Raw genomic sequence first — 22,262 nt, 5'->3', positions numbered from 1 at the left:
ACAATGGACTATTACTCACCCATAAGAAGAAATGAAATTGAGTTATTTGTAGTGAGGTGGATGGACCTAGAGTCTGTCATACAGAGTGAAGTAAGTTAGAAAGAGAAAAGCAAATACCGTGTGCTAGCACATATACATATGGAATATATAAAAAATGGTTCTGATGAACCTAGTGGTAGGACAGGGATATAGATGCAGACGTAGAGAATGGACTTGAAGGCACAGGGTGGGGGGAAGGGGAATCTGGGAAGAAGTGATAGAGTAGCATAGACATATATACACTACCAAATGTAAAATAGATAGCTAGTGGGAAGCAGCCGCATAGCACAGGGAGATCAGCTTGGTGCTTTGTGACCACCTAGAGGGGTGGGATAGGGAGGGTGGGAGGGAGATGCGAGAGGGAGGGGATATGGGGATATATGGATACATACAGCTGATTCACTTTGTTATACAGCAGTAACTAACACAACATTGTAAAGCAATTATACTCTAATAAAGATGTAAAAAGAAAGAGAATCTAGTTAGTACTCAAATTTCCAATTGCTTCATAAATATTATTTTGTTTTCCAGTTTGCTCCTTTGACTTAGAGTTCAAATAAAGTCTACAACTTGCAGTTTAAAAAAAATGTATTTGGGGAATGATATGTCCATGTAAAATTTGGCATCATACAGCTTTCCACAGCTAAATATCTGGAAGGGTGATTAAAATGGACTATTTTAGAATGGATTTATCCCTGATTCAGGCATGTGCACATTTGTGTGTGTGTGTGTGTGTGTGTGTGTGTGTGTGTGTGCACGCACATATATGTGTCCCAAAGTGCATGTCTTAGTACAGTGAAAACCATCTATGAAAATGTTGGCTACTCTTTGAACCAAACTCCATTGATAATTAGTCATGAGTTACTTGTATACTTACATCCTAAGTTAGTCTAGGCCCGTTTGAAGCACTGATAGAACTCAGCTGTTATTCACAGAAGCATTTGGTTTGTTGAGACTGCTGGAATAACTCAACTGCTTCCATAGTAAATACATTACTCTGTGATGATATTTAATAGGCTCCTGACATCCATCAAACAAAGTAGCATGTCACACTTTGAGGCAGAATACTCCAGACAGTATTTCAAACTTAATTCTCCAAGTGGAATGAAAATAAGAAACTACATTTGATAAAAAGGAAGTATTGAGTTGGCAGGATTTGTGAAAAATTCTTTCTACAGCTTGCTAGGCAAACTGGTAGTCTAACCTTCTGGAAAAAGAATTATGTTGCTCATTAGAGGTTCAATTCTACCTTCATTATTCACTCATTGTTCACGTTAGAATCTATGTTCTGTCCAGCATTGTACATGCAAAAAGTAAGAGAAACAGAATGAAGCTTTTAATTTAAAAATCCTCAGTGCTGGGCTTTATTTTAAACTGGTAATTTAAAAGCAATAAATATTTTAATTTTATACTTTGTAGAAGTATAGTTCATGTCCTTTCTTTTAAAGGCCGAACCAACTGAATAATTTAAAAACAGCAAGTTTCTAATCGGCAACAAGATGAGACATACATAAAGTAAAAAGAACAAAATCAAGACTTTTTTTTTTGTTTCTTTTTTTGCGGTATGCGGGCCTCTCACTGTTGTGGCCTCTCCCGTTGTGGAGCACAGGCTCCGGACGCGCAGGCTCAGCGGCCCTGGCTCACGGGCCCAGCTGCTCCGCAGCATGTGGGATCCTCCCAGACCGGGGCACGAACCCGTGTCCCCTGCACTGGCAGGCGGACTCTCAACCACTGCGCCACCGGGGAAGCCCCAAAATCAAAATTTTTAAAAGATGTAAGAGGTAGGATTTAGTATGGTGTGAATGTGACATGCAAGTACATTTATAGAACTTAGTTTGGATTGATTTGATTAGTTCTACAACAAAATTTCTACCCTTACTGCTGAGAACTAATTAAAATTACATATATATAATTATATATTTATATATATTTATAATTATATATAATATATATAATTAAAAGTGGGTATATGAATGTGTGTTTATGTGGGTTTACTTACATTTAACTCATACATTTTTTTAGTCCTTTTTTGTCCTTTTAGTAACATTATTGGTTTTTAAGGTATTTTTAGTTTTTCTTTTTTCTCTTTGGTACTTGAATTTTTCCTTTATAAACATTCATAAGCTATAATATTCTTGTGGCGACTATCATTTAACTAGCTTTTTTCACTCCTTTGACTCTAGTTTCCTAATTGAATTTAGCAGAGTCTCTAGAAGATGAGATTTAACCTGCTTGGAGCCCTTCAGAAAAGTAGATATTGCAACTCCCTTTATTCCCCCCACCTCCACCCCATTACCACTCCCTTTAGTAATTCATATCTTTAACAATTCTGACTCAGTAAAATTTCCCTCATTTCTTAACTAAAGCTCAAATAGGAATCAATCAGCCTTTGTCCATAAATCAATTATCTTCTCCAATTTTTCGGATTTCTTTTGTGGAGTCTCTCCAAAGTAATCCTTTAATGAAATGTGAAAATAAATAAAACAAATGAATGCAGAAGAATCACCCTCCATTTCTTCAGAAATCTTCTTCTCTTTGGTATATCACAAACATGGGGGTTCGAAGGCTGAGATCTGAGGCCAAATGGACTAAACTCCCAATTCCAGGTTAGTCTTTTAGTATGGGTGATCATGACTTTGTGAAGTCTCAGTTTTCTTATCTTGAAAATGGGGACAATAATTTTTTTTCCCATTTGAATGTTTGAGGATTAAATGAAGTAATGCTGATCATACTACTGGGAACTTCATAAGTGCTCAACATAAATTAGATAAAAATGCTAGTTCAGATTTTGACTTAAAGTATATAATGGTATTTAATTTAGTTTGGAGATAAAATATCTGTGTAGAGAAATAAGTTCTTATTTACATGCTTCTGGGTGAATAAGTTGAATGTAGGGGATTTTAACTTATTAGTTCATTTTCAAATAAAGCCTTTGCAAACTACTAGGAATTACAAAACAAAACTCCCATATGAAAAACTATACTCCATATATAAACTATATGTTGCAGAAGCTACCCAGAAGTGTTGTATAAAGATACTCACTTTTCTAAAGCTTATTCAACTACAATTGTGACACTATACAGAAATTGAGTTCTCACTCCTAGGCAATAATATTTTCATTTATATAACATATTACGAGGCATTTTTACATACATTAGCTCATTTTATCTTCACAAAATTCTTGTAAGACAGAGGAAATCCAAACTTATTATCTGCAAGATATCATCTTATTTTGCAGGTGAGGAAAACCAAACTCTGGAGAAGGTAAGTAACTTGCCTTAGGACACAGAGTTCCTAAGGAAGAAGAATTCACTTTCTGTCACTAGTTCTTGGATTCCCGCTTGTCCCCACCTCCACCTTCATGCTGCCTCTGCCAGCCTCAGCAATGACAAGGTTCAGACTTAAGTACAAGAGGTCAGAAAAGGAAAGGTGTTTGATCTTACTCTTACCATCTTCCAGGCCCTGTGCTTGGAAGGGGTCATGAGACAGGCAGCCCTTTAATTTCCTGCCTCTCTGGACTATACTTGTATATAGAAATGGTTCAAGATGTCACATGAGACAGAAATGGGAGTGCTCAGGGGTGGGAAAGAGGGGGTAAGATAGAGTTTCAACATGGAGAGGGAGGAGGGCAAGGGTTTAGAGAAGGGGAGGTAACAGTAAGGAGAACATGTCTACCCTGCTTTTTTTTTTTTTTTCGTAGCCATGAAAGAACCTCCATGCCTGCTAATTCTGAAGCTTCTGCTTCAGAATTATTACTGTAGCAGCTAGCAAGTAATAATGACTTGCTCCATCTTAGAGAGCTGATTTTTTTCCAGGATCCATGGGAGTGAATAAAACCTTGTAATAAAATCTTTACCTAACCCAACAACAAAAGGATGAATAACCCAATTAAACCATGGGCAGTGCTGTGATTAGACAGTTCTCCTAAGAAAGTACACTAATGGCTAAACACATGAGAAGATGCTCAATATTATCATTATGGAAATGCAAATTAAAACCACAATGAGATACCACTTCATACTCACTAGGATGGCTAAACTAAAAAAAACCCAAAAAGGGGCTTCCCTGGTGGTGCAGTGGTTGAGAGTCCGCCTGCCAATGCAGGGGACGTGGGTTCGTGCCCTGGTCCGGGAGGATCCCACATGCCGTGGAGCGGCTGGGCTCGTGAGCCATGGCCGCTGAGCCTGTGCGTCCCACGCCTGTGCTCCACAATGGGAGAGGCCACAACAGTGAGAGGCCCGCGTACTGCAAAAAAAAAAAAAAAAAAAAAAAAAAAAAAAAAACCCAGAAAACAAAAAAAAACACATAATAATTGTTTGTGAGGATGTGGGGAAATTGGAATCCTCATGCATTGCTGGTGGAAATGTAAAATGGTGCAATGGTTTTAGGAAACAGTTTGGCAGTTCCCCAAAAAGTTAAACATAGAGTTGACATTTGTTCCAGGAATTCTACTCCTAGGTATATACTCAAGAGAACTGGAAACATGTCCATACAAAACCTGTACACTAATACTTATAGCAGCATTATTCATAAAAGCCAAAAACTATAAACAATCCAAATGTCTATTAACTGATAAATGGATAAACAAAATGTATATGGTATATCCACACAATGGAATACTATTTGGCCATAAAAAGAAAAGAAGTACTGATACATGCTATAACATATATGAAATCTGAAAACATTATGTTAAGTGAAAGAAGTCAGACACAGAAGGCCACATATTATATGGTTCTGCTTATATGAAATGTCCAGAATACACAAATCTGTAGAGACAGAAAGTAGATCAGTGGTTGCCATGGACTGTGGAAAGGAAGAATGGAGAATGACTCCTAATAGGCATGGGATTTCTTTGCGGGAAGACAAAATGTTCTGGAATTAGATAGTGGTGATGGTTGCACAACTATATGTCTATACTGAAACCACTAAATCGCACACTTTAAAGGGGTGAATTTTATGATATGTGAATTATATCTCAATAAAAAAATCCTTTCCAATAGCTAACATTTATTAAGGGGTAGTGCTAGAGACGATGCTGTGAATTTTATGGATTATTTTATTTAATTCTCATAACAACCACAGGAATATGTACTTTTACTATTTCTCTCTTACAGAGGAGGAAGCTGAGGCTTGCACAGACTCAATAAGTTGCCTCATGTCACATGAATTTTGATGGCAGACACTGGTTTTACCACACAGTGCTTCCGTGATAAGCATGGCTAGACCTTATATATTTCCTGTTCTCTCTGTACTGTAGTCACTGGGTTCAACTTTGGTGTTTTTAAACTTTTGCTATTTTGTTCTTTCAGGATTCTACAATTGGATGTTCTACTAGTCAGGAATAGGAATAGGTCTGAATAGTGGTCCACCTCCCACCCCAATAGAGGATTTTATTGGCTTTATCCCTCATTTGTTCAAATGTCATTCCCTTGGAGCAGCCATCTTGATTCCCCAATCTAAATGAAAGGCCTCCCATCAGAGGCGTTCACTGAACTGTGCACTTCTTTTTTATAGCACCTATCACAGCCTAGAGATTTAATATTTGTCTCCTTCCCTAGATTACAAACCTCATGATGTCAAGGACCATGTCTATTTTGCTCACTCAGCAAGTAGCACCAAGCACACAGAGTAGGCGCTCAATAAGTATCAACCGAATGACTAAACACCATCACTGTAAGAAGACTCCTACAATCTTCACACTCCTCTACTGTCTCCCACTGTACAGAGTCCCTCTTCAGAAATTTTATATATCATTCCTCGGGCTTCTGGATCCAGTGCTTGAACTTGGCGTGGGAGTGCTTCAGAACCACAGCTGGCTCACGCTGTTGGAAAGTGACGCACTAGTGGAAAGTTTGGCTTTGGTTCTAACCTCAGGGGCTTCACTAAAACATTTCCTATGTGTCGTGCTCCTCCACTCTGACAGGGATTTTGGCTTTTACCTCATCTCTTGCCTCCGTTAGCCCTCATGACTGTTCGTAACAGCATTTCCCAGTAACTCCCTCATGATCCTAAACAATTTGACTCCTAAAAATCTACAACCACCACTAAGTGGTTTAATATGTACATTGCAATCTTCCTAAGATATAAATAAGCAAAGTATTGCAGAAATGTTAATTGCTTTAGGTTATACAGCAAATAAGTGATAAAAACCAGAGTGGGAAACTACTAGATTCTGAACACTTTAAGCCCTCTGTTTTTGGTTTTTTTTTTTTTTTTTTGCGGTACGCGGGCCTCTCACTGCTGTGGCCTCTTCCGTTGTGGAGCACAGGCTCTGGACGCGCAGGCTCAGCGGCCATGGCTCACGGGCCCAGCCGCTCCGCGGCATGTGGGATCTTCCTGGACGGACCAGGGCACGAACCCGTGTCCCCTGCATCGGCAGGCGGACTCCCCTGCATCGCAGGACTCTTCCCTGCGCCACCAGGGAAGCCCACCCTCTGTTTTATATAGTTAAGTTTTCCTAATCATGCCCAGCACAGTGCCTGGCACATATTAAGAGCTCATTAAATATTTGTTGAATGAGAACCCCAAATTCTTGCTGGAAGGGACTCACACTCCTTTCTACATCAGCTGATTCTTAAACTCCCAATATATCTCCCTTCTACTAAACTTTCTAAGCTGTATAAGTTTTTGAGTTGGAGTGTCCAAATTTTAAATGTACCTAACTAAACCCATCAAACCAACCCCACTTTCTCATTTTTTTGTATCACTAATATTGGCACCAACATTTGTTATCCATCTTTGGTTGAAATCCATCTCTTCAATTCTCCAATCTCATTACTACACACAAGCAATGGTCAAGTCCTATAGATTTTTCTTTTTGGCCTCATCATGGGGCTTGTGGCATCTTAGTTCCCCGACCAGGGATTGAACCTGGGCCCTCGGCAGTGAAAGTGTGGAGTCCTAACCACTGGACCGCCAGGGAATTCCTAAGTCCTATAGATTCTGCTTGCACAATACCTCTGTGTTTTCATTTCAGTTCCCACTGCCATCCAGGGCAGATTCTCATTACCTTTCAACCAGACTTATCTTAATAAATGTTTCTGATTCCGTATACCTAAACTCTCCCAACTCCAATAGTGTCTACATACCGTTTCTAGATTAATTTTTTTATTCTGATATATTCTTTAGAAAAACTTTCAATAACTCCTTACACTATTTTGTCCAACTTTAAATTTCATGTAATTCAAAGTTGTTCAAAAATAATCCCAACTTACCTTTCTACCCTTATTTTTCCCTTCTACGTACACAAATTTCTCTGAGCAAGCCAAAAGAAATGCCTCAGTATTCCTTGGACAGAACTCATTTCCTCTCTCCATGCTACCTATGATTTATTCCTTATGTTCAAATACCTGCACCTTGACCTGAACAACTCAAACGAAAGCTCTTTCAGGAATTTTTTCTTGACTCCTGTCACCAGATGAAGTCTTGCCATTTTTGACTCTTCTACAGATCTTTTTATGCCTCTTCTGTGGCTTATCTACCTGGTGTTATAGTTTGGTGCAAGTGTCATCATCTCTGGTAGATAATGAGGTCAGAGTCCATAACTTATACAACTTTGTAACCTGTACACCAAGCTAGTGTCTTGTATAGAGTGAGCAATTATGGAATTCAAATAGCTCTCTTTCTTTTATGATCCATTTCTTTTATTTACATACCAGAAAGATCTATTTCCTTGTATTCAACATGTTAGAAAGCTGATAAACCCACCTCATATATCTGAAGCTCACTGCTCAGCTCACTCACATGCTCCATGTATACGAAACTGTCTTCTAGCTTCATGTAATTGAGTAATAATTAGAAAATACCAACTTTTAAAGAGGGCATAGCATATGGTAACTAAAACCTTTAGATAGTTATTCCTAGTTCCAATTAATTTTTAACAGGAAAATAATGAGAGGAAAACTTAAACATTTAAGGGTACAATGGAGGAGCCAATAGACTAGCCTCAGTCTATCCAACGGAATGCAAGTTTCTGGCTCCAAAAATTATTTACAGTTATCTTTTTTGCTGCTTTTGAGCAGCAGTGACTGGCATTAGTGGGATTCTCCTCTTTTGGGGATGAAAAATGAAGTTTGAAAGAATGTTCATTACCATTCGGGTATGTGGTGACCAAACTGATTTTTCATCTGCCAAAATGTGTATACTGGCTTCTGTCTCATCTACAGACTTCTGGAAGTAAAAGTAGTTGATCAAATTAGCTCAACTATAATCTCCCACTAGTTCTTTTATTATTGCAGCTTGTTAACCTTAGTACACTGTTTATTTAAACCATGTGGATGACATCATGAAAACCACCCCCAGTTCATCAAAGCATGATGCAGACTATGAGAAACAATTTGGTTTCAAACCACTCTAAGATATCGTCTTTTTTTCTTTTCTTCTCTATATTGAAAGATAAAGTGTAAAAGTTCTAAGTTCTTAGTCATTTGATTTTTACTCCAGCTGTCCCTCCCCCAGTTAAATGGAAGCATTTTCATGTCATTTAGAATGAAGAAAACTAAAATATTAAACAACTTTGCTTCAGCCCTAGAAAAGGAGAATTGATGATAGAAATTATTTTGATATTCCTCTTATCCTTTATTTGCCAAGTTCACTTTTTCATGCTGTATAATGGTTTCCTGTATCACTGCCTGCAAGATAATGCCCAACAAGGTACTTATGCTAGAATTAGTCATGGGACTAATAAGCTCTTTTCCTTGGGCTAGGAAATATATTCTTTCTTGGCGTCCTTATGTTCCTCTATAAGCTCTGATCTGCTTTGATTAGAACGGTTGGTGTATGTATATACCATTCTCACCTCCAAGGCATGCTAAGTTCCTTGTCTTCTATGGTGTTTCTGCTGTCACAGTTCCAACATTATTCCAACACACAGTTCCAACACTATTCCACAACACAGCTTCCTCCTTAGCATAAATATTAGCACTTAAGAAGCCTAATTTTTGAATACTGGTAGGAGACAAATGGATTGGTAATTCAGAAGTGAACTGTTGCTTTACTGGTGGCACCAGTATGAGCCAACACTCCAGAAGTAGACAAGGAATACAAATAAGTAATACAGTCCATGATAGATTTACTCTGTGGGTACTTGCAATTTCAATCATCTTGGATGATAAATCTACCCTTTAGATTCTGAGAATTTGTTAAACTAACTAACCCTATATGTGTTATTAAAATTGTTTTAGGTAGTATGAGGGGTTAAAAATGTATAAAGTCATGGTTATTGTCCATAAGATATTGATAATGTAGGCCAGCATTTCCAAAACTGTATTCTTTGGACCACTAGTTCTAAGATATGCTCTGTGAAAAAAGAATTCCACGTACAAAGAAGTTTGGATTCCCTCTTGAAAAATCATAACGTATTAAAGGCCCTGAGAAATCTGGAAGAGAAGAAATATGTTAAATCTGTTTAACCTAGAGTTTATCACATTTATTTGACCATGACTCACTGTTTTCATGCAATATCTCTAGACATCTCATGGAATGTGTTTTGGGAAATGCTAGCTCAGTACACTTGAGTACAGGGTACTTCTTTGGTATTGCCCACAGAAATATCCACAATAAGATTTTAGAAATATATGGTTAAATGAATATATTGTTAAACCTAGGCAGTTAGAAAAGAGGCTCCTATATTCCAGTCCAGAGACAGGTGTCTGCTGTCTGCATTAGTATTTCTTCGGAAAAGTGTTATATATACAAATTCCTAGGCTCTGTTCCTAAAGTTTCTAATTCAGTAGGTTTGAGGTTGGGTCTGAGTACCTGCATTAAAAATTTCTCAAGTGATTCTCAGTCATGGATAGTTTGGGAACCTTGAGTAAGTATATGAAAAAAAAATGAGGCCCAAGTTGAGCATTTAGTGTCTCTTAACTCAGGTTGTACATTCTCTGGTCACAAACTAAGTCCTTTCTTTGAAAATATATGTCCATTGTAATCCATCTAGAATGTGAATGAACCTGGCCAAGTCCAAAACACCGAGCCTGCAGGTAAGTCAAGTTACCTTCACATATAGAAAGATTTCAGATTTAGCACAGACTCGGGGTTTTGAAGAACTTGGATTGGGCCAGGAGAAAACGGAAATAATAGTAATTATTTATTTATTTAAGGTTGATCATCCCCTCCCCAGTGTGGATTAATAATGCTGTAAGTTGCATCATTGCTATCTATAATGACTGGTAAACGCAGAAAGAACTAATGAAAAAGGGATGTGAAATATTTCTGGAATTGGGGGTTTTTTGGATTGGTCTTTAAGATTGCTACAATGATATTGCTGGCCATATATATCCTCTCCAGACTACAAGAAGGTGACTTTAAAACTTAGAAGTCTGGGACTTCCCTGGTGGTGTGGTGGTTAAGAATCTGCCTGCTAATGCAGAGGACACGGGTTTGAGCCCTGGTCCGGGAAGATCCAACATGCTGTGGACCAACTAAGCCCATGCACCACAACTACTGAGCCTGTGCTCTAGAGCCTGCGAGCCACAACTACTGAGTCTGCGTGCCACAGCTACTGAAGCCCGAGTGCCTAGAGCCCATGCTCCGCAACAAGAGGAGCCACCACAACAAGAAGCCCACGTACCACAATGAAGAATAGCCCCCGCTCGCTGCAACTAGAGAAAGCCCGTGCGCAGCAACGAAGACCCAATGCAGCCAAAATAAATTTAAAAAAACCAAAAAAACCTCAAAAAAACTTAGAAGTCTGACCTGACTGTGAAATCAAACCTTGGGTGTTAAGACTAAGAAGATAAGATGACTCTTTTTTCGACATCAGCATTGTAAACATTATAAAACAGAAAACAGCAATAAAAATTTCTATAAGACCATAAACTTTATAGGGTCCCATAACCAAAAAAGTTCTCTATAGAAACATGTACTGAAATGGTCTCTATATTTTATAAGACAAATATCTGAGGTCATTCCTGATTTGGCTTTCTTCTTATTAAAATCTTTGTTATTTTTCATAATTGTTGATAATCAGAGTTAATTGATAGTTTACCTTCTGAAACAATCGAAAGCAAGATCTTATAGGTGGTCAAACCAACCAAAACTCACCTAAATTTTTTTGATAGCCTTTAAGATTATTTCCCAAGGATAAACAATAAAGAACATTATAAGGATTGCATATTAGTGGGTTTTAAAAAAAGTGATCATTATGTGCTACCGCCTCCCCTCCCCCTTATTTTTCTTACATTAGTTTTAAAAGCCAGCTTTAAAAAACTTTAAAGATTTATTAGCAGGCTACAATTTTACTTTTTTTTTGGCTTATTAACCTAATTTGGACCTTTATCATGAGATTATATTATCGTAGAATAGATCCTTTAGAATTGTTTCCTTTGATTGGTTAAATAATTTGATTATTCCATACAATTGAATGCTATGTAGTGATTAAAAGTGATTATATAGCTCCATATTAATTGACATGGAAAGATATTCATGAAATAAAAGGAAAAGGAAAAGATGTTCGAGGTACATGGTTAAGTGAAAAAGCAGAATACAAAACAGTATGATTCCACACGTTTAGATTCTACGTATTTAAAGTATAAATTAAAAAAAGGAAATAATAGCTAAAGTTTGTTAACCTGAGATGATGTGCCAGGCATTGTTCTAAGCACTTCGTATACATTAACCTATTTAATTCTCACAACCACCTATTAAGGTGCCCTCTCTTATGCCTTCCCCCTGCTTTGAGAAACTGAAGCACAGAGATGCTAAGTCACTTGCTCAAGGTCACAAAACTAGTAAATGGTAGATCTGGGTTTTGAACCCAGGCAGTCTGTTTCCACAGCTCACATTCTTAACCTCTTGGCTATAAGAAATGTACCAAAATAGTAATGTTGTTAGTTGAGCTATTTTCATTTGCATTCCTTTATGGACTGTCACAATTTCTTCTTCAGTCAGCATGTATTACTTTCAAATTAGAAAAAAACAAAGTTTTGAATGAAAATGAAGAACTCCTCCTCCCCCACCTAAAGAACATAGTAATAAATACAACAGATCCTCGAATGACATCATACTATTTAATATTTAAGTTTCAGTCTAGCAATCTAAACTAAACTCTTTAAGGATTACCTATTATCTTAGCACTACAGATAAGGATATAAAAACTTAGCAAAGTAGTGAGTTCTCTAGTTAAAGATGAGTCAGTGGCAAAGAATTGCAATATAATCCAGTATCTCTAAGGACCTGAATTATACTTTAAAACTTGGATAGTGATGAATGGATGATACAATTTTTTGAATTTATTATTGTAAAAGGTCCTAGGGCACAAGCCTACAAGATGAATGTGCCATGCTCTGCTCAACTCCTGTGAACTAAAAACACTGCCTTCTACCTTACCTGCTGAGTGGGCTCCCGCCTACCGATCTGTGATAGCCTCTCACTGGACAACAAGAAAAGGTCTTTAAGGGTACTCTGAACTCAACCCCCAAGTCATATACCAACTCTAGTAGGAGGTTCTTATAAAATGCACCCTAAATTCACATTGTCACGCTTCATAATTGCTTAGTAATGTAGAAAAATAACTGTCCTATCAGTTTGGTGACTCTTCTGTTTTATTATTTTCAAATGAGAGAAATCCCTTCCTCCTACATATTATAGTTTAGCTCTAATTAGTTCGATCTAGAAGAAACCTCAGGGAAATATAGTTTCATTCTTTAGATAATCCAATTTAGCCCTTAAATAGATATCAGATTACCATGTACAGCACTGAAAAGCTTCCAGGGTCCTTGAGAAAGTACAATTGAAGCAATATTTATTGAGTAAATATTATATGTATTTGTACCAGAACTGTGCTAGGAGTGTTAGGAAAAGAAAAGAATCAACTCTTCTATCACTCCAGTTGATTACTTGTGGTCACAGATCAAGGGACAGTTAGAAATTGCAATTTAGAAATTGGATGATTCTAAATAGAGAGAAGGGAATGGTTAAGGTGACAAGTGATAACCAGGAGGCTCAGTATTGACAGTTTGACTTGTACAGTCATGTTGTTTGCTATTCCTTAAGTTGAGGAAGAACGTGTAAATAAGATAAAGTTAGCTATTTTTCTAATAAGCATAATATATACATTGCAAAAAATTTAAACTATATAGAAAGATAGAAAAAAATTATACAAAAATTTTCACTGCTCAGAGATAAAAATGGTTTTTTAGTGTAACTTCAGACTTTTTGTTATGCATATTTCTTGCAAAAAAAGAAAAACAAGATGAAAACTGTTTTAAAAATTGGTTACTGGACTTCCTTGGTGGCACAGTGGTTAAGAATCTGCCTGCCGATGCAGGGGACTGGGTTCGATCCCTGGTCCAGAAAGATCCCATGTGCCTAGGAGCAACTAAGCCCGTGCGCCGTAACTACTGAGCCTGCGCTCTAGAGCCCGCAAGCCACAACTGCTAAAGCCTGCGTGCCTGGAGCCTGCGTTCTGCAGCAAGAGAAGCCACTGCAGTGAGAAGCCTGTGCACCTCAACGAAAAATAACCCCTGCTCGCCACAACTAGAGAAAGCCCGCGCGCAGCAACGAAGACCCAGTGCAGCTCAAAAAAAAACAAAGATTAGTTACTCACTTAATAGCGCTTGGAGTTTTCCTGTTAATAAATATAATTCTACATTATTATTTTTTAAATAGTTGTTTATTTCACTGTAAGAAAGGGTCATAATAAATTATTTAATTGATCTTGTCCTTTTGGAGATTTGGGTTATTTCAACATTATTGGGACATTATATACAATGCCACTGCATGCATACAAACATACATATACACACTCGTAGAAATATGCATCTACGTATGTATACGTTGATATTTATATGATATGTATATGCATACTTTTTGCTCTTTCATTTAATTATTTCCTTAAGAATTTCCTTGGAATTGTGGTTTCTGAGGGTAAGCACATTTACATCTTGATAATATTGCTGGATTGCTCTCCATAAAGGTAGAACCAGTTTATCCCCTGGCCCACAAAATTAGAGTGCCTGTATTGAGACAAATCACCAATCCTTGGTGTTATCAGTTTCTAAACACTTGGGGTTGTTCTAGGTAAGAAAATTAGCTTTATTTTGGTTACAACTAAGGTTGAATATCTTTTTACATGTTTATTGGCTATTTATACTCTTTCTTTTGTGACTTGCCTGCTCCTGGCCTTTGCCCACATTCCTACTGAGATATTTATCTTTTCCCAATAGATTTTAAATTATTTATGTATTTATTATTTAATTTTAATTTGTCATATACATCATCAAGCTTTCCCAGTTCATTTTATCTTTACTTATGTGCTTTCTTTCTCTTTTTATTTTCAGACAGAATTTTAAAATTTCTAATTAAAAAAAGATGACTACAGATATGTTTTCCCAGGGAGCCTATGTTGTTATTATTCTTTCTTGATTTAATTAACAGAAAACAAATCTAAGACCATTAATGAAATGTAGGAGTGCTTATGCGGGTTGAATAATAAATGTATTCAGTATTTTATTGTTGTAAGCAGATGATATTTTCTAAGTATTTAGCCATTATTTAAAGTTTGAACTAGAATGTCTTTTCCCTGTATGTGTATTATAAGACACACACTTTTATACTTTTCTAATTTAGTATGTGTTTATATATACATATATCTAGCTTTACATTTTAGGTAACTGTGAAGAGTAATACTTACATGGAAACACACACACAGATTTTTAAAAATTTGATACTTTGTATACTTTTGCATATATTCATAGATATACATGTATTACGGCTTAGCATTGTCAGGGAGCATTTATCCAGCTCCCAGAACGTAGGAACTATAGAAAGTAACACGGCCCTAACACGGTTAATAGAAATGGAAGTGTGTTACAAGCAGTTATTGTTAACAGAACTTGCATTTGCACTATTTTTTAAGTATAAAGAAACTGACCTTTTTACTTTGGTAACTGAAAGGTAGCAGAAAGGACAATAATTCAGCTATGGGCCAATGAAAGAAGTTTTGGTGAATGCTTGCCAAATGCCTACATGCACCCACTTGCAAAGCAAGTAGTGATCTTGCTGCACGGCCCAGCTCCATGTGTTCAAATTTCCTCTGAAGAAATCATGAAGTGAGCTGCCACCCACAATTCAAGTCGGTTGTATTTTACCTCTGGCTTTTAATGAAAATGTAAAACCCATGGGTCCAATTCTCCCTACTTGACTATGTACGTGTAAAGGGTGAGTTGAATAGAAATAATTAAGGACAGATCGGGAACTTTCAGAAAAACTAAACTAGGGATTAACTCAGATGCACTAAGAGTTGTTTTAGTTCTTTTTGACCCTCTCTTATAAACATAGCCTGTTTTAGAAACCTTGACTGCCTTGCAAAGTTGAGTGGTCATCTCCCTGTGAGGTAGGTTCCTAAGAATTCAGTCAAATACGAGACCAAGAGATAGAAGTAATAGTATGTTTAGTATTTGAATTATTACTTTCAGGACATGTTATATAGACTCTTTAAAAGAAAAAGGGTTTCATGCGCACCATTCTGATTCATTCGGGGGCCATACTTTTATTGCCACGTGGACTTTAAGAGACTCCAAGCTCATTTCAATTGCTGGTGCAAGGGTGTAATATATTTTAGTGATTTGGCATTTGTTTATTATTACTGTCACTGAATCTGCACATGTGAAATTTATTTTTAGTTAATGAATGTTATTGTACATGCGTGGGCTTCTCAGATGCCAGAAGGATACACCAAGACCCCAGTGTCAATTAAAATTTGAATTTGAATAATGGTTTCTGTACTTTATTTATCTTTTCTTCTGGGTAAATTTTATAGAATTTTGGGTAAATTCTTTCACCAATCTAAGACATAATCTTTTAGAGGGTATATGCAAGATACTAGCAACTGGTAACATATAAAATATAAATAAAATGTAAATAATTTTTTGTTACAGATTTTATGAGAGATCAGAATAATGACATATTCTTTTTTTTATATAATAAATTGATGTTTTAAAATCTTAAAAACAAAGTATGGTCCATAAGATAATAGACTGAATTTAAGGAATTTGAAGAAGGTGATAATTCTGCATCCATAATAACTTGCATGGCTGTGAGGTTAGAAGGCATTAGGTTTTCAATAGTGCTTAGTGGAACTGTCCACAGTGAAGGCTGTCCTCTTGGTTCTATGTTTAAATTGGATCTCATGAGGTTTCTGTGTGGATTTAATGAAATTACACATAATGCTTCTAGCATATTGCCTTACTGGCATAGAGCAGGGGCTCAAGAAATGTTCTCGTAAGTTAATGACCCAGGCTTACCTGATACTGGCACCTCACTACTAGCAATTATTTTCCCCATATTACAGATGAAGAAACAGGTTTAGAGACATTAAGAAACTTTCTCAATTCACATAGTAAGTTATAGATCTGGGATTCAAACTCAAGCTTGCTGACACTTGAACTTACCCTCTATGATATTCAGCAATGTTCCCCAAAATTTGGTGCCTTTACTTCTGATAGTATATATGAAATTATTCTAGGCGGGACACAAATACAGCTTTTAAATGCAATTGTATGTATGTGTATATCTATATCTATCTAAATATTCTTTTTTACTAGCCTCACCATCCATTTATTTTGTGTTTTGTTTCAGTGGAAAAGCATCAGAGAAATTCTTATTTGAAAAGAAAAGTAGTTCTTTATAAATAAAATATTTGCAGTATCCCTGAAGCACCTTTACCATTTTTGCTATTTATTTTTAAATAGTGGCTTTATTGAGATATAATTCATATATCATCAGGTTCACCCTTTTAAAATGCACGATTTTTAGTGTATTCACAAAGTATTCTGATCGCTGCTATCTAATTCCAGAACATCTTCATTATCCCAAAAAGAAATTCCACAGGCATTAAGCAGCCAATTGTCATTCTCCCCTTCGCCCAGCCCCTGAAAACCACAAATTTAATTTTTGTCTCTATAGATTTACCTATTTTGGATATTTCTTATGAATGCAATCATACATTACATGGCCTTTTGTGTCTGGCTTCATTCAGTTTGCATAATGTTTTCAGCGTTCATACATTTTGTATTATGTGCCAATAACTGATCCCTTTTTGTGGCCAAATAATATACCACTGTGTGGATGTACCACATTTTGTTTATCCATCCAACAGTTGATGGCCATTTGGGTTGTTTCTGCTTTTTGGCTTTTATCAATTATGCTGCTATGAACATCCATGTGCAAGTATTTGTTTGAGTGTCTGTTTTCAAATCTTTTGGGTAATATATCTAGCAGTGGGATTGTTGGTCTTATGGTAATTCTACGCTTAACTTTTTGAGGAGCCGCCAAACTGTTTTTCACAATGGCGACACCATTTTACATTCCTATTAGCAGTACATGAAACTTCCAATTTCTCCATATCCTCGCCAACACTTGTTACTTTCCATTTAAACAAATTAGAGCCACACTAATGAGTGTGAAGTGGCATACGTATTTATCTTCAAATATAGTTGGAAGCATAATTATCACATTAGACTCATAGTATTGTTTGTTTCCCATTTATGCACTGATAAGATTTCTTAAATACACTTTCATTTAAGTGGAAAAAAGTGAATAATTTAAAGAAAGTAAGTAGGTAAATAATGTATGAATGAGATGTAGATATGGCAAAATTTGTAAAGGTGTAACCTGGGGCAAGTTACTCAATTTCTTTGAGCCTCAGTTTCAACATCTGTCATAAAAGGGGGCTCTGGACTGTTAAGTGGATTAAATGGGCTAAGATTCATAAAGTGCTTAAAATGGTGTCTCCATAAAAGTATGCTAAATAAATAAAGTGGTATTGAATGACTGAAGTTTGAGAAACTCCTGTGTAACTTATACTACACTCTGTATCAACCAGGACTGGCTTCTTCCATAGGGGGTATTCAGTCAATGTTTAATAAAATGAACGGCAGAGCGAATTTAGGTGTGGCGTTGAATTTCCCCGCTCATCCTGGGTTTGTGTGATAAAAGGTGCTGCAGAAATGGAGAATTTTCTCAGGGTGGGAGTGGCGTGGTCCCACAGGCACCGACTAGCCACTGCTGACATTCTGCCCCAGAAAAATCCAAGCTATCCACCAGCACCAGTCATCGCTCAAAATGCTGGTGCTTGCAGGGAGGGGTGAAAAACATCCATCTCTTTTCCTCCTGGATTCTTGGCTTCTTTCTCTTTCTCTTCTTTTTTTCCCCCTTCCTGTCTTCCTGTCTAACAATTTTCTAATTAATTGGTGGGGCTAGAATCCAATTCTCCCTCCTTTTGGCCAGGACAGAAAGGCAAGTACACTGTGACAAAAAATTGTGATATTTCAGAGTCTTTATAATGGTATTCAGCCTACATGTTGTTCTCTGGAAAGATCATGGTTGCAGTCAACAGTAGCCACTTGACTACCGTTGGGAAGTGAAACATTCCAAACAACTCCCTTCTCTTACCAAATTCATCCTCTCACACTTGGATCTTAGAATTTAAACATCCATGAGTTAAATGGCCAAAAAGTGCTTGTTCAACTTGAGATCAGACATAAAGACTTTCCTTGAGGAAAGCAGGAGAGTTAATGAAGAAAAATATTTCCCTGATATAAAAAACACTTTAATTTTCATTTATAGAATTATGAGCAGTGTAATGTTCTCTGCTCAGCAGTGCCACTGTTTTATGCATCTTTACAGTTAATAACTTATTCTAGGTATTAAATCTGTCACATTCCTTTTACTTGGACCTGCAGTGAAGAATTTACAGCAGGAGACCCAGAACTGACCCAGCAATTTGAAAACATAACACAGATATGAATCCAATTATTCTCCATCTAAATGCTGACACTTATGCCCTGCATCAATATGTGACACCTGGACCAGTCATACTTAATATCTAACTCATCAAAGCCAACCCAGAGATACAAACAAAAGGATTAGTTCACACCCACCTTCAGAAGAGTTTGAATAATAAAAATAAAAAAATACCAGCCTGCGCAATGTAATTTAGATACTGACGTAAAACATATTTTTAAAAGTTGGTTAAAGAACAGAATATGTGCTCCCTCCTGGTGCGCTGGTCTTTTCCCCTTTACCGACTATTTTGCTGTGAAAAAGAAAGAGTTGCTTGTCCAAGTTCACAAAGCAAAACAAATCATTTGTGCAGCAGGAATATATCAGTGGCTTACTCCGCAGGTCTAAGTGTTCCTGCCAAATGTAGCGACCATTTCTGTTTTTATTCTTTGTAAAATCAGCAACCGGAGCTGCTGAAAATATTTTCCATATAAAAATGTAACTAGATCAAACAGTGGCCTTGTGAAGGGAAGGGGGTGGCCAGGGGAGTTTCCTTCAGAAAAAAATGTGAACTTCAAGGGTTGTGGTATAAATAAAAATTACTTTTAAGAGGTGTAAAATGAGGTATTTTATTTTACCCCTCTTTAATGGAGAGAAAGGGAGACATTCTAGAACAGGCTAAAAAGTGACAAATAAAAAGATTGTGAATTCGTGCTTCAACCAAGGAGGAAAGGAACCTTTTTCTAGCTCAGTAAAGGAAGCAGAAGATGAAGAGATATTAGCATCAGGAGAGAGAGCACGCACGTGTGCATCTGCACACACGCAAACCATGCTCACTTCCTTTCGTAAAGGTTAAAGTAAAAGTCAAAGCACAGGAAGCAAGCTGGTCACAAGACCTAGTTTCACATGTTTGATCAAAACGACTTTCTACGTGGAGGAAAAAAAATCTTTTCAGGATCTGTTTGACTTCTAATGGATGATAATGACAATGAAGGGACAGATTATCCAACAACCCTTATGATAAAATTTCTTAGTCATCTTTTTACAATATGTGAATTAGACTTTGAGTTTTTATTCTGTTATACTTATGTTATGAGAGACTAATTCCCAATCTATCATAGTCACAAAGGGGCACAAAGCCAACACAATATGTAACAATCCAGAATCTCCAGAAGTGCAAGTAGAAACAAACAAAAAGCCTTAACATCAAAACTCAAAATGACAGCAAGAGTGATCCTCCTCCACCAAACACACAAACTCTATATTTTACGTTTTCATATTTTAACCCATAGAAAAATACGATCTGGAAAAACACCAAAGTCTTAGCAGTGATTATTACAATTTAGGGAAGCAGTGGGATTGGAGGATGGGGAAGGGGGCTTTTATTTTATTTTTATTAAAACATTTTTTTAATTGGAGTATAGTTGCTTTACACTGTTGTGTCAGTTTCTGCTGTACAGCAAAGTGAATCAGCCATACGTATACTTATATACCGTCTTTTTGGATTTCCTTCCCATTTAGGTCACCACAGAGCACCGAGTAGAGTTCCCTGTGCTATACAGTAGGTTCTCATTAGTCACCTATTTTATAATACATAGTAGTGTATCTATTCAATCCCAATCTCCCAATTCATCCCACCCCCGCTTTCCCGGGAAGGGGGTCTTTCAAATATAGTGCAGAAGGGAGTGAAACAAGCATTTATGTACATACCACTGAGGCTGAACAACTGTTAGTATATTGTGGTCTTTGTTTTAGATTCCCCACTCCTCCCCCTGCCCCCTTTTTAAAAAAGAAATAAAACATTACAGATACCATAGTGCATTGATCTATGTTTTTTGAAAATGATCTTGGAACCCACCCTAGGTTGTTTGGGCAACAGTCCAGCTGAGACTACTGGCACCCCCAACTCCTTGCTGGAGAGTCTACACCCAAGTTCGGCTTCCCACAGCTCTCGTGGTCTCTAACCCAGGCAGCGGTTTGGCAAACTTCTGTGGGCCCCAGGATCTTCAAGTGAAGGGCAGCTAATTTTCCCAGACAACGCTGTAAACAGCTAACATCCAAAATCCTGACCTCCTGGCACCAGGCAGCCAGTGTACTCCCCAATTAATAAGGCAGCTTTCTTGCCTTACCCTATAAAAAAGCAGAAAAACAGAAGGGCAATGTCCCTCCAACAGCCCATAGACTCACCGATCTCTGTAGGATGGTAGAGTGATGGAGACGTGGCGTCTTCCCTTGCAGATCATGATTTCCACACGAGTTTTCTCTTTAAGCAATAAAGCCCATTTCTTAACACACTCCAGGTGACACTGTAGAATCGGTTTTCAACCTTGGTATAGGACAGTCGGTCATCCAGATGGGACTCACCTGACATGGCAGGTAATAACCATGAAAGAACCTAAACTGCAAAACAGAGAGTGTTTTTCTCTTTTGCACATATCTCAAAAATAAATCCCATTTCCACTCCCCCCTAGACGTGGGTAGCAACCTGAAGTAGATGTGTGCTCATGTTTTCGTACTTCTAGTACATAGGAATATATTTATAGACTATATATAGAATTGTTTTTTGAGTTTTAAAAATTTACATTAATTCTCTTTCTGTAACTTCCTCTTTTTAGTCAACATTATATAAGACCTATCCATGTGGATTTTGTATTTCATTCAATCTGAGAGTCTCTGTCTCTTAATAAGCAAATTTATCTAGTGACTTTTATTGAGGTTATTGATATTTATGATGATGACGATAATGTTTTCAAATTTCCTTTCTTTTTTTTTCCTTTGCTTTACTTCTCTTTTTTGTCTTGGTTTAAGTGAATTTTCTTTAATCTGATCTTTTAGAAGTAATCCAAAACTTGTCCTTTTAAGTGGCTACCCCTCAATTTTTAAATGCATACTTAATAAGTCTAAGGTTGTTAATACAAGAAACTTAGAGCATTTTTACTCTATGTCCCTCATATTTTCTATGTATTGATGTCTAGTATTTTATTGTCCTTCCTTTTTTTTTTAACATCTTTATTGGGGTATAATTGCTTTACAAAGGTGTGCTGGTTTCTGCTTTACAACAAAATGAATCAGTTATATATATACATATGTTCCCACATCTCTTCCCTCCTGCGTCTCCCTCCCTCCCACCCTCCATATCCCACCCCTCCAGGCAGTCACAAAGCACCGAGCTGATCTCCCTGTGCTATGTGGCTGCTTCCCACTAGCTATCTACCTTACGTTTGGTAGTGTATATATGTCCATGCCTCTCTCCCGCTATGTCACAGCTTACCCTTCGCCCTCCCCATATCCTCAAGTCCATTCTCTAGTAGGTCTGTGTCTTTATTCCTGTCTTACCCCTAGGTTCTTCATGACATTTTTTTTTCTTAAATTCAATATATATGTGTTAGCATACGGTATTTGTCTCTCTCTTTCTGACTTACTTCACTCTGTATGACAGACTCTAGGTCTATCCACCTCAATACAAATAGCTCAATTTCGTTTCTTTTTATGGCTGAGTA

The 22,262-nt window shown here is 37.1% G+C and overlaps 1 long non-coding RNA gene across 1 annotated transcript in view; it reads right to left on the bottom strand.

The window, feature by feature from the left end:
• LOC141278316 (uncharacterized) overlaps positions 1-21,161 on the bottom strand; it is a 121,438-nt gene extending 100,277 nt beyond the window's left edge. Inside the window, exon 1 of the long non-coding RNA XR_012330834.1 lies at positions 20,950-21,161. This is a non-coding gene — a long non-coding RNA (uncharacterized lncRNA). The remainder of the gene's footprint in view (positions 1-20,949) is intronic.
• Positions 21,162-22,262: the final 1,101 nt, after the last annotated feature.

This window comes from Tursiops truncatus, chromosome 3 (assembly GCF_011762595.2).
Source record: "Tursiops truncatus isolate mTurTru1 chromosome 3, mTurTru1.mat.Y, whole genome shotgun sequence".
In the NCBI taxonomy this organism is placed as follows: Eukaryota; Metazoa; Chordata; class Mammalia; order Artiodactyla; family Delphinidae; genus Tursiops; species Tursiops truncatus.
The sequence above is the reverse complement of the archived record's forward strand: the minus strand, read 5'-3'. Positions and strand labels throughout refer to the sequence as shown.